Consider the following 13627-nt stretch of genomic DNA (forward strand, 5'->3'; position numbering starts at 1 on the left):
TTTTTTTTTTCCTCAGAGCATTTAGACAATCATGGGACACTAAAACTGTCCATTGAGACCCAGGGTAATAACAATAATTCATAATAATCCATATTTGTGTTGAATCTGATCAGAATGTCTCAATAGAGTCAATTCAGGTTAAGGTGTTGTATTGATCAATTCTACAATAAATATGTAATCAATCAAATTGCATCATATCCATCATATCAGACTGGACAACACTGATCACATTTTTAATAAAAGCCCAATATTGGCCCCATCTATCAGTCTAGTGTTAACATTATTCAGTGTCCTGGCAGCATGGCTTCACACTGCACAGTAAAAGCTTTCTTAGTCAAACAGTTTGTCTTTCTCCTCCTGGTCACAGATGCTGTGGCATTTGTACCGGGGGGACGTTAGCATAAACACTGACAGATGTTCTGCAGTCAATGCAAGACCCATGCCAGTTGCCGTATCATATTATCTACCTGTCCTGGGACCACACACGCACACACACACACACACACACACACACACACACACACACACACAGCCGCTGGGACCACTGATTTAATCTTGCGAAGTGCTAAGGTCTCCACTCCCTGTCTCAGTCTAGATATGAATCTCTTTATGACAGAACCTCGTTTTATTCATCAGGTTAGGAGCTGAGGTCATTGCCAAAAATCTCCCTCTGCACTCCATCTCCTTCTCCAAAAAAACGTTAAATATGCCATGACCTGCTAATTTTGCAAATGCACGCTCCTGGCATGCATTTGAGTCCTGCTCCAAGGACCATATTGAAAATGAATGGGATCACAAGATCCATTGTCTTTGAATTGAATGGACTTTCCATGGGGGCTTTTTCTCCACAGGCCATTGTCTCCGAGCCAAACAACTTACCTCAGCCATTCAGACAGGTCTATAAAAAGACAAACGACATGCAAGAGTCCTGCTGAGATGTTTGATTTATTGCAAAGGCTAAACCTGGTTTGGCACGATGTATACGTCCCACGAGCTCCTGGCTTATGGAACAGTGATTCTCAACCTTTTTCATATCAAGGACCCCTAATTTAGTCCACATTAGGGCCACAGACCCCCATTTGTTGAGATTTTGTCTCTCGGACCCAAATCTGAGAATGTTTTTATTGTTAGATATGATTTTGTCCAGATTTCCATGACTATCTGTATTGTAGGTAGAGAGATAACAGTGAAACTTTGATCAAAACAGTCATTCTTCTACATTCTCTAATTGTGTTAACTTCTTGTAAATGAAACAATGGTGAAGTTTAAAGGATAAGGCTGGTGTTTTTTAATGCATTGCTTACCGTCAACAAATCCTATGAAAATAACAAAATCAGCAATGATTTTGTTTTGCCAACAAATCTCGTCCATGTAGCCGGTGCCCAATGAAGCCATGTCCCAGCAGCCATAGAATTCCATTGTATTAAAAAAACGTTTAAAAACACGTCAGAGCCATGCCGTTGCTCTGAGCAGCATATTTCATCATCCGAATGCACCGAGTCAGCCGACTTTTTCTAGCTTTTTTATTTTTTTAGCTTACAATTGGAGCCGATGACTTCCGGGTTGACGGCTAAAAACGGTACGTGGGAAGTCAGAAAGTAACGGGAGTAGAGCAAACGCATTGTTGATTTTGTTATTTTCATAGGATTTGTTGACGGTAAGAAATGCATTAAAAAACACCAGCGTTATCCTTTAACAATTCATCAATTTGCTGGGGACCCCCTGAAACCCCCTCAAGGACCCCAGGTGGTCCCCAGACCCCACGTTGAGAACCACTGGCATAGAACATGGTGTAGATTAATATTGTAAGAGCAGTCCATCGATCTCTTTGATTATCACAACGCTCCTCAAAAATACACATCTCAGCAAAACTCAACAACCACTGTGTGACTGTGTATTCACATGTTTGTGTCAAGGCATAAAAGAATGACAGGGAACTAGGGAGAGGTTACACAGTGTTTGGAATCATGTGTCATACTTCGGCGATCGGGAGGAAATCTTTTCAGATACGGACAGCCTGACAAGGTTTTTCCTGTTTTCGAGTAGGCAAGTATGTCAAACAATTATTTCAGCACACTGCCTCCAACAGAGAGGGAAAGGTACGTTGAATAATGAGCTTAATTGGCCTCCATCAATGTCCTTTTTCATTACTCCAATGAAGTTGGATAAATGATCCCACACAGCTGTCCTGAAGTGAAATACTTAGACGTTTACCACTTCTTTACTGAATCACCAGGTAAGATAATAAGTTGACCTTCAATAATTTCACTTAATATTTAAAATTTTGAAATACAGCTATGCTTTTCAGACTATAAGTTTGAGCGACGCTGACGTGACATTGGTTATTAAAGTGGATTGTTGCTAAGTTAACTATCTTATGTTAGCTAACAAGTCAGTGAGATTTCTCATTACCTTTGCACCCTGGACTGACAGTCAAAACAGAGCAAAATATCCTGAGACCCACACATGAACACAAAACTCATCTGTTCTATAGAGAGGAACTGGCTCAGTTAGTAGCAACCTAATGTTAGAACAGCATGGTAGCTTTTAAATACATTTAACATACAGTTTATCTTACAAGAATATAACTAGATAATTACTGGTAACTTATTACTCTCTCCTTATGGCCTGGATCCACATTTTTCTTCTTAACGGCTCTCTTGTTTTGCTTGGGAGCACAGAAAACGAATTCACGGTTTTTAAGTTTGTTAGGTTAGGTTTGACCAGACTGATCTCACAGAAAAACGTGAAATGAACACGACATGTTAACAGCAAATTACGTGTTGGTGGAACATAAAGTGTTACATTTATGTTTTCCCCGCATGAAATGGTTACATGAAGGAGACACCGGAAGTAGTGTCACACTGAAGCAGCATGGTGGTAGCGTATACGTTTGCCCTCGATGCCGGTGACTGGGGTTCGATTCCCAGTGTTTTCAAAACCTTTCAACCATGTCACATTTTAATTTTGAATGAGCGTTTTTCTTATTTAACCATGACCAAACCTTTTCTCTAACCTTAACCAAGTTGTTTTACTTGCCTAAACTTTACCATAACCTTAACCCTAACCTTAACCAAAGTTGTTTAATTGCCTAAATTTAACTGTTAACCAACCTTTGGGACGTAATTCAATTTGTGGCGGAGGAACATATTTAAATTTGTTGCGGGGGAACGTAATTCATTTTGTGGTGGAGAAATGTTATTTTCCCATAATACGTGTCCACAGAACGTAAATCGCCGTTTTAGAGATTGTGTTCATTTCACGTATTCGTTTGAGATCATGTTGGGTTTGACTGATATTGACTGCCTCACCCTGCCTTAAGGAGCTGCTAACCCACCTAAACAGATTTTATTAGTATGGCTTTCAACAGAGAATTTTAGTGTCACATGATGATCTAAATCAGTGATGGGCAACCATGTGCCATGGAGGGCTACTGCCTTGCCTCACATCATATTGGATTTATGAGAAGTACGAGCTGCTGACTGGGAAAAACTGTTCATGTCAGCCTGCTACTGGTAATTACAAGTAGGACTGCAATTTTTTTGTAGGCTCTGAAATATCCTACTTGGCATCACAAATTGCTGAAGTGTGTCATCTCAAGTGGTAAACATGGCAGCGAATCATCCGATGCGACAGTCCAAGGTAATAAAAATCTAAATTCTCAGTTCTATTCACACTAACGCCAAATCTACAGTGGACGCGTCGTGTCAGCAGCACGCGTGAGTCCTGCGTTTGTGTCTACACTGGTTCCGTTTTAGTTATGTTTTAGCCGCGCATTCAAAAGCCTCAAAATACACAAGCATAAATTGAAATACATCATTGCTATGGGTAAATAAGCCCATATTGAAACCAAAAGGAATAAGGAGACCATCATTCTCAGTTATTGTCTAGACTATAGGCTTTGCCACCCAACACGCCAACAGACCGCATCAGCAACAGCCTGTCTGCATCCACAGCAAATCTAATAACCTAATGTAGAAAACACCATACTTCAAAACCTCATCTTTGTAATAAAAGCAACACAACCAAATACGTCTCTGTCTATTTATTTCTAAAATACAATATACAGGGGGAAACTGAGGCATAGCCATTACTTTATTATATAAAATATTATAGGCTTGTCGCCAAACGTGAGTACGCAAATGGCAAAAATAACTGTGCAATTAAATGATAAACAGTAACAAACTATAAAGTATTTAAAAAACATGACAGGCTCCTATAGCCTACCTTACAGTGTTATAGGCCTATAGTATTAAATATTAGGAAATAACCAGTATGGATAACATTCGTTAAATGTCAAATATTTATACATGTATAATGAGCTCTGTCCATTAAATCCATTGGGAACGTTTTACGCACACACATTCTCTCCGCTCCTGTATTCCTCTGACCCAGACAACACACACACACACACACACTGGATTTCTCTGAAGCGGCTCCTTGGCTGGTTTGTCTGAAAAAAGTGTTTCTGACAACTAGCTGTCGATATTCATGTTTGGATATTCCATGGAAATGAATGCTTTCAGTTTATCCACAGACAGGCTGCCCCATGTAGACATAGACTAGTAGACATGTGCAGGAGCTCTGTTCACCTCATCATACTGTTGATCTATGCCAGTAATCATATATGTGTGAAATTACTTTTACGTGGAGTTTTGATGGCGCTGACTTGATCACAAAGGAGGAGAGAGACTTTCACCTGTCTATCAATACACTGTAGCCCGTTGTACTGCTGTAAGCTGGAGGTATGTTGCAGGAAGAAAGTTGCAAAAAATGTATTTACAATCCTAGTGTTTTCATTCTGAGCGAGCATTTAAAGCCCAATTATTTGAAAAAGTCATGAAGGAATGAGACCATAGTATTTCCAGTGTTTCAGAAACAGCCAGCCCATGCTCTGTCTAGTGCTAATAGAAAAAATACACCAAAATACTGGTATTAAAATGGTTAAAAAGCCTATGCAATGGGTTTTACATGGCGGGTTTACGCGCGCTCTCCCCAAAAAATAGACTTGAAGCATAAAAAGACGCTGCAGGTCGCAGTGACGCGCGTGGGTCGGAGCTGGCACGTGCGCCTGCATGCGGCCGGTGTAGACAGCTGCGTTGATTAAAATGGGAGCGTTTCTGTTCTGAGAGACGGACGACTAAAAAACGCGGCTGAGTCGCATCCGGTGTAGATCGGGGGTAATACGACAAGCGAACAAAATCTAGTGCAGTTTGATTATGGTTGATCTAAAAGCAACTCGTTAACAACAAATAACCTTACAATTGGACGTTGAACACTTGCACTTCATCGGATGTGATGGGAACACTGCACAGGGCCTTGTTTCACGTACGTGGCTAACTCAGTTAACTGGATAAGCTGACAATTTGGCATAAACCCAGGATTTTCCGTTTCACAAAGCAAGTTAACAGCCTTAAGCCCAAACCTGCAAAAATTCAGGTTTAAACTTAAATTAGCTGGATATAAGCCAGAAATCACACACACACCCAACAGCAGAAATGAATGCACCGTTTATGAGAGGTTCTGGAGCTGTCATTATAAGGAGAGCATTTAGAAGGAAACATGTTTTTACAGATTGACAAGGTCCTTCAGCGCACGCAAATAATTATCTGTGAATTATCTGTATTAAATTAGCCACACTCTTTAGTAAATAAAAGTCTTCTTATGTATTTGTGTTCTCTGCCAGGCTTCCTCCCTCAGTTTAGCTGCTCTATCAGAGTTGGATTTGCTGGCTAATATTGTTTTTTCTTCCAGTGACAAAATTGTGATTTGGTCATCTAAAAAATTAATAAAAATTAAAGCAATATAAAGGTTACATTATGATAATTTTTTTTAAAAGTGTTGCTTTGGTCAATTTCAATATGTTACATCATCCTGCAAAGGTATCCTCGCCCCACGTCCATAAGGAGTGTGATCCTGTTTTTGGTGTGCATTCATCTCCACTTTGTAGCAGAGCAGGAGTGCCGAGATGATTTAATTCGGGTTTACTAATCAAATCCTAATCCACATTCGTGAAACAGACAAAACCCCAGCTCAACTGATAAAATAATTTGCGTCCAATTATCCTGGATTGTTTAAACCACATACGTGAAACGGGGCCCAGGACTCTGCAGGTTTTCAACCAGAGAGGAGGAACCGACCTACTGTTGCAATCAAGAAACAAGACGGTTTTCTTTAAAGTTAAATTGTCTGTTAAGAGTAAGGTTGTCAGGGAAATATCGATATTCGATACCATTTTCGATACCACGGGAAAAAATGACAACACATTATTTAGGCATAAAAATTTATTTTTAATATTAAAAATCAATTTTCAATCTTTTTTTTTTTTAAAGTTGTCTGAGATCAAACAACACATTTTTGATTGACAGGTGTAGATCGCCATCATGATTTGCTCTTTGTTATTGATGGGAGTGAGCTTATACTGCACAAGCATGTGAAACATCATATTGCCTCCTGGCCTCTGCAGCATAGACTGTGAGCAACTAAGCAAAAAACACAGAGACCCAAACTAGTCTCTTAATATCCGACAACGCAGGGGGAAATCCCGGTGCAAACTGGGACACGGACGGACAGACAGACACACGCACCCTTCTCCATAACGTAGGTCCAATAACTCCCCGCTCCCTGCTCTTGTCGTGAGCCTATCATAACTTTAGCTTGTTGAAGCAACAGATACCCACCAATGATAGGGAAAAATCAGCAGGGCTGGAATTAGTGGATTATTATTGACAGAATGATTTTAAATCGGACATTTCAGCGTCCAGTCGAGCCTTCTGACCGGGCCCGGACAATGCATCTGAAAACCGGGCATCTGGCAACCCTACGTGATAACGTTAGCTGGCTCTATGTAGCTAACGTTTGGTTAGCTAGCTAAACTAAAATGGCTAATGTGCAGGGTACGTTAATGTTTCACATTTTTAGTATCGATGCTTGTCACAGTATCGATATTTTTGACAACCCTAGTTAAGAGTATGATCAAGCACAGATCCTGTACAGCCCCATGGCACGTGTGTTCCAAGTCAATTCACTGCACTGAAGCGTTACAACACGGTTATCGGTAAAATAATTCCGCTAACATCACTTAGATAACACAGGTAATAACGTTACCTACCGTTAAAGTTTATAGGCCAACGGAAGACGTGGATGTATGTAAATTAACGGCAGAGAGTGGGGCTCGGTGTGGGAGCAATGCTCGGCTAGCGTGACATGTTTACCGGTAAAATTACCTATTCCACCAACGTCACATAAACAACACATTTAGCCCATAGGAGACAGGCCATCTCTTAGTCAGAGACGCCCTCTAGAGGCCATCTCACTAAGCATTACCTGACTGACTGACTGAATTTGCCTCATGATGCGCTCGGCTGTGCCGTGGGAAGAGCAAGAAAGATGTGGCAGCTATCCAAACGAATGTGAAATAGTTTCCTCCTCTAAGGTGAAGTTTACTAAAGTTAGAAATCCACATCCCTTTTGTCCTTAAAACATTGCTACAGCAGCAAATAGTTATGAAAATAAGTGTAAAAATAAGGATGATGAAAGATACACAGATGCTATCATTACGTGCATACTTGGCAGTTTAGGCTATTAAAAATACCATGCATAAAAATGTTCACAACATTGCTTTCATATAACTTGGTTTCTTTCCATGAATTGAATGTGTGTTTAAGTCAGACTGGTTATTTAGATAATCATATGATATGTAAAAATATAAACCGAATTGAAAAGATTGGAAATATTTTATTACACATAAATAGTAACAATTACTGATGCAATACATTTTATTGATAGCCTATGCACAGTTGAATTTATTGTGGGAGCTATAAAAACAAAAATATTAAATTCAATATTTTTTTAAACATAGCATATACAGTATATCATCAATATACTCAATGTATTAATAGGTATGAAGAAATAGCTATTGGCCTAAATACTAGTGACCAATTTAACAATGCAATTTGATTTAATATTGACTTAATATTGTCTATGCTATCTTACCATGTACCATCTACCCTATTTGCTCTGCAAAGCCTGCAGAAGGTCTGCAAAACAGTAAATGCAGCGTTCTCTCTCTCCTGTGCTGTCAGCTCTGCTTCCCTCCGCTCATGTTGGAGTGGTTAACTATATATTAGTCTAATTCACGCACAAACAGAAGATACTCAAGGTAGCTCACAGCCATCCAAGGTCACCAAGCTGAAAACTGTCAGGCGGGCGGAGCCTAGGCTTCGCCATCGCTCAGGATCACCAGTGTCGGGGCGGAGATGAACATGAGCACAAACATTAGGCCTGCGATACAGCTCACTTTCTTCATGGTGTTGATCAGAGTTTCCATCCAGACCTGGAGGCCTGGGAAGAAGGAGAGTATTTTCAGCAGGCGCCCGCAGCGACAGTCCCGAATAAAACACTCCTGTGCTGGATAACATGGGCAGGAAGGACCCAACCAGGATGACAGCATCAAAGACATTGTACCCATTCTTCCAGTATTGTACGGGTTCGACGTACTCCTTCATGAGGAGTGCCATGGTGTATATTCCGATGAAAAATTTGTCTACAATCGCAAAGAAGCTATAAAATTTACATTTCAAAAGGATAATAGAGAGACACAACATCCAGGATGATGGGCAGCACAATCAGGCCAGTGAACAGCAAAGACTCGGTTATACTGGTGATGTAGTTGTTATACAGGTACTCTGTTAATCGTTCAAAATGTAAAACTTGGATAATGCAAACAAACAGCAAATACCTAATTTCCATAGAAGTATTATTCCCATGTGTTAAAAATGTACGTGTCAAGCGGCCGAGGCTTGTAGAATAAAATGTGACAACGCCACCTAGTTTTGGTGAGGCTAGGAACTCGTCTAAAAACGTTTGGATTTACTCGGGTGGAGAGCAGTTGGACCAAAGGGAGGACAGAAACCAAGATAGATAAAACAATAAAATGTATTAAAAATGGCACAAACAAATATCTCTAAAAATGGCAGAATATAAGATAAAAGTCCAGGTAAAAAGATGCAAAAAACACGCAAACCCCAAACAAACCACAACAAAGCAAAAATCACAGCAACCAAAAGGAAAAACCCCACAAATATATTTACAATTACAAATAGTCTGCCGGACAGGCCGGAGTGCAAGTAATATTAGAAATAATTTACAACAATTTACAATTACAACTGATGATAACATAACTGAAAATTGTTACGGGGAGAACTCAGGGACTGGACCCAAACAAAACCGGCAGACAGATAACTGGGGTTACGCAAAAAGCTTTAATAGCTGAACTTAGGCAAAATACAAAACAGGCAATCCAAGGGCAAAAACTAAAACTGTCCGACAGGCAAAGGAAACAGAAAGAAACCAAGGCTGGCAGGGATAAATCTAAGGACTTACAACACGAAACACAGGTAACAGAGCAGGGGCCTATACTACGAAGCAAGTTCAACAAAGTCAGGGTATGTTTGAGTTAGCCGGCTTCACTAAACCTAACATTGGCGATCCTGATAACCGGTCTCACGTAGCTGGTTATCAACTGGCTCTGTCAACCCAGGATTTACCTATCCAGCTATGAGCGCGTTCACATGAAAGAGGCGGGGTTTGTAACAAATAGCCAATCACTTGCAACATGGACAGATCCACATCAGACAATTCGGATAAGATAAGATGAAACTATTGATCCCCGTGGGGAAATTAGATAGTTGTGCAGCAAAAGTAATATGATTCAGTGGGGAAAAGGACATAGAATATAAGCGCAAAACTATAAAAAGAAGTAATAGCCTAAAAATAGGCGAAAATAATAAAATAGGCTAATCAAACAATAAAAGCCATAAACAATAGGCCTAATTATAGGACGATATAAGCCCTAATATTTCCTGCTGACATTTTCAACACATGGGTATCGGAAAGAAATGGATAGCTAACATTAGGTTCTTCTCTCAAGAAGAACAAAGTCTTATAATGAATAACTGTCAGCATTACAAAACATAACCGCGAAAAGTAAAAGTTGTTTCTGCTTCCAAGGCTAGAGAGGATTACTGGAGGAACTGCCCCGTCATTAGGACACAGTGGGCATATTTTTCATTGATAAAATAGTTTGTGGACACATTGAGGCTGTAAAAAGATTTTCTATTCATAAAGTCGGTCTCTTGTTCTTCGGGGCTGCGGTAATGGAATATGAATAGCCGACATTGAACCAAACACTGTTGGGAATCCAATTAAATAAAGTCAGCGCAATTAATATATGCAACAGTAACTTTAATCCATTAATAATATGGTCAATGCCTACCTGCTATATCTCCGATATAATAAGTTATCATGGAAAACAACGTGATTCTAATGGTCTGTAAACACGTCGCCCTGTGAACAGCACTTCTTAGGCTACTGTCTGTTAATTCAAAAATAGCCTAACAGTTTTCAGTTTTTTATTGTGATTTTCATTTGTATATTTGTCCATATCAGGATCCTGTAGGAATGGTAACTCCCTGTTTCCAGAGAGCTGATTGGTCAGAAGGCGGGCCTTTCATACGTTTTGATCCGATACCCTGAACTTAACCTGCTCCGGAGCAGGTTAGCCGTGCAGCATAAGTTACCATGGTGATCTACCCCGGTTAAAAGTGAACCACCTTCGTGAGACTGAAAAGCCAGGGTTTGTCATGGTCCCTGCCTGGCCCTTGTGTTTTCCTTGTGTTTCCCCTTCCTTGTGTTCCTAGTGCTCCCCTGTCGGTCTCTCTCCCTGTCCATGCTTTGTTTGTGTGTGGGCGTGGTCTCCCTTCCCTGTTCTCCTGGCTCCCAGCTCGGCTGCCTGCAATCAGCTCATCACCGGTCTGCTCGTCTGCTTCCTATCATCACCACCAGTATATCTACCCCGGCTTGCCTTCCATTTGTCGCCAGATTGTTCCACCTACTCAGTGGTAGACACACTCTCGGTCGCTCTGCATTCTCGTATCTGAGTTTGTTCTGTGTACCTAGTTCTGTACGTTTGATTGTATTTCTCCTGTGTCCAGGATTTCCCTGTGTGTCTCTCCGCCTGCCCACGCCATACCTGCCAGTCTCTCAGCTTCCCTGCCTGTCCGCCACACATCTGCCCGTGCATCATCCAGCCTGTCTGCTCGCCTGCTAACCCGCCTGCTCATCTGCTGGTCAGCCAGCCCAGTCCGGATCGTCTCCCCTACTCCGTCCTGCTGCCTTCATCTCACTTCACCCTGTTCCAACCACCAATAAACCTTTTCCCTTTCTCTTCTACCAATTGTTCGTGTCTGCATTTGGGTCCACGAAAACAACCCCCTAACAGGGTTAAACCTGAAGTTACCTCGCTAACCCCAAATCCTGCTTCGTAGTACAGGCCCCAGGTCTTGGAAGCCAACGGAAAAACAGGGGGTAACAAAGCAGGAAACACCACAGACGAACTGACAACCACTCCAGGGAAACACAAACAATATATACACACACTGGGACTAACAAGAATAGAGAACAGCTGGCTGGATGGGAAAGAGTCCGGAAGCTGATTGGCTGAAAGCAGACAGGTGAAGGAGGAACAAAGTAGCAGGGCTAATGGGCTGATGGAAGACAGGTGTGTGTGTGCAGGAGGAGGGAAAGTCCGAGGACATCAGGGGCCTATACTACGAAGCAAGTTCAACAAAGTCAGGGTATGTTTGAGTTAGCCGGCTTCACTAAACCTAACATTGGCGATCCTGATAACCGGTCTCACGTAGCTGGTTATCAACTGGCTCTGTCAACCCAGGATTTACCTATCCAGCTATGAGCGCGTTCACATGAAAGAGGCGGGGTTTGTAACAAATAGCCAATCACTTGCAACATGGACAGATCCAGATCAGACAATTCGGATAAGATAAGATGAAACTACTGATCCCCGTGGGGAAATTAGATAGTTGTGCAGCAAAAGTAATATGATTCAGTGGGGAAAAGGACATAGAATATAAGCGCAAAACTATAAAAAGAAGTAATAGCCTAAAAATAGGCGAAAATAATAAAATAGGCTAATCAAACAATAAAAGCCATAAACAATAGGCCTAATTATAGGATGATATAAGCCCTAATATTTCCTGCTGACATTTTCATCGGAAAGAAATGGATAGCTAACATTGGGTTCTTCTCTCAAGAAGAACAAAGTCTTATAATGAATAACTGTCAGCATTACAAAACATAACCGCGAAAAGTAAGTTGTTTCTGCTTCCAAGGCTAGAGAGGATTACTGGAGGAACTGCCCCGTCATTAGGACACAGTGGGCATATTTTTCATTGATAAAATAGTTTGTGGACACATTGAGGCTGTAAAAAGATTTTCTATTCATAAAGTCGGCCTCATGTTCTTCAGGACTGCGGTAATGGAAAATGAATAGCCGACATTGAACCAAACACTGTCGGGAATCCAATTAAATAAAGTCAGCGCAATTAATATATGCAACATTAACTTTAATCCATTAATAATATGGTCAATTAAGTAGCCTACCTGCTATATCTCCGATATAATAAGTTATCATGGAAAACAACGTGATTCTACTGATCTGTAAACACGTCGCCCTGCGAACAGCACTTCTTACTGTCTGTTCATTCAAAAATAACAGGTTTCAGTTTTTTATTGGGATTTTCATTTGTATATTTGTCCATATCAGGATCCTGTAGGAATGGTAACTCCCTGTTTCCAGAGAGCTGATTGGTCAGAAGGCGGGCCTTTCATACGTTTTGATCCGATACCCTGAACTTAACCTGCTCCGGAGCAGGTTAGCCGTGCAGCATAAGTTACCATGGTGATCTACCCCAGTTAGAAGTGAACCACCTTCGTGAGACTGAAAAGCCAGGGTTAAACCCAAAGTTAGCTCACTAACCCCAAATCCTGCTTCGTAGTATAGGCCCCTGGTGGGTGTCTGGAGGATGACAGGACTGGGGAGTAGAAGGAAAACACCAGGAAAACACAAGGGCTAGGCTGGGACCGTGACAATAATAACTGATAATAACATTAATACTACTACTACTAATAATAATAATAACAATAACACTAATAACGATAACATAATATTTAACAACAACAATGACAATGACAACAATATTAATAATGAGGACTGAGGAACAACATCGATATATATAGTTCCATGCATAACACTCTCAGTGAGACTTAGTGAGTGCTGTGGAAGAGCACTTTTTCTTTCATATTATAACATTTTTATTGTTATTATTAATTATTATTGCTTTTTCAGAAACACTCAACCTTTAACCCTCATCCTACCGACCGGGGTACCCGCAGACCCCAGAGGTATTGTCATATCTCACAGGTGCTTTATTCTATCATTCCAATTTTTCATGACTTTGTCAATCAATTTGTTCCTAATGACTTCATATCATTGTTTTCTGTTTCTGTTTTAATTAGTGCTTTTTAAAAATACCAATGTATTGGGGTCCTGGGGGACCCCAGTCAAAAGCACCCAATTCCGCCTATGCAGTTTTAATAGATGGAACTATTTATTGAGTTCATGTTTGCCATGGGTCCTAATTTAAAGTATCACACACTATCAGGGGGGGTAGGAGCACTCTGTCAGTCGTTTTGAAGGAGACAGACACAGATGCAGCAGACACAGATTTCCTCATGTGCTCTGTCGACGACCCTAAATACTGCTCTTCCT

Source organism: Centroberyx gerrardi, chromosome 5 (assembly GCF_048128805.1).
Source record: "Centroberyx gerrardi isolate f3 chromosome 5, fCenGer3.hap1.cur.20231027, whole genome shotgun sequence".
Lineage (NCBI taxonomy): Eukaryota > Metazoa > Chordata > Actinopteri > Beryciformes > Berycidae > Centroberyx > Centroberyx gerrardi.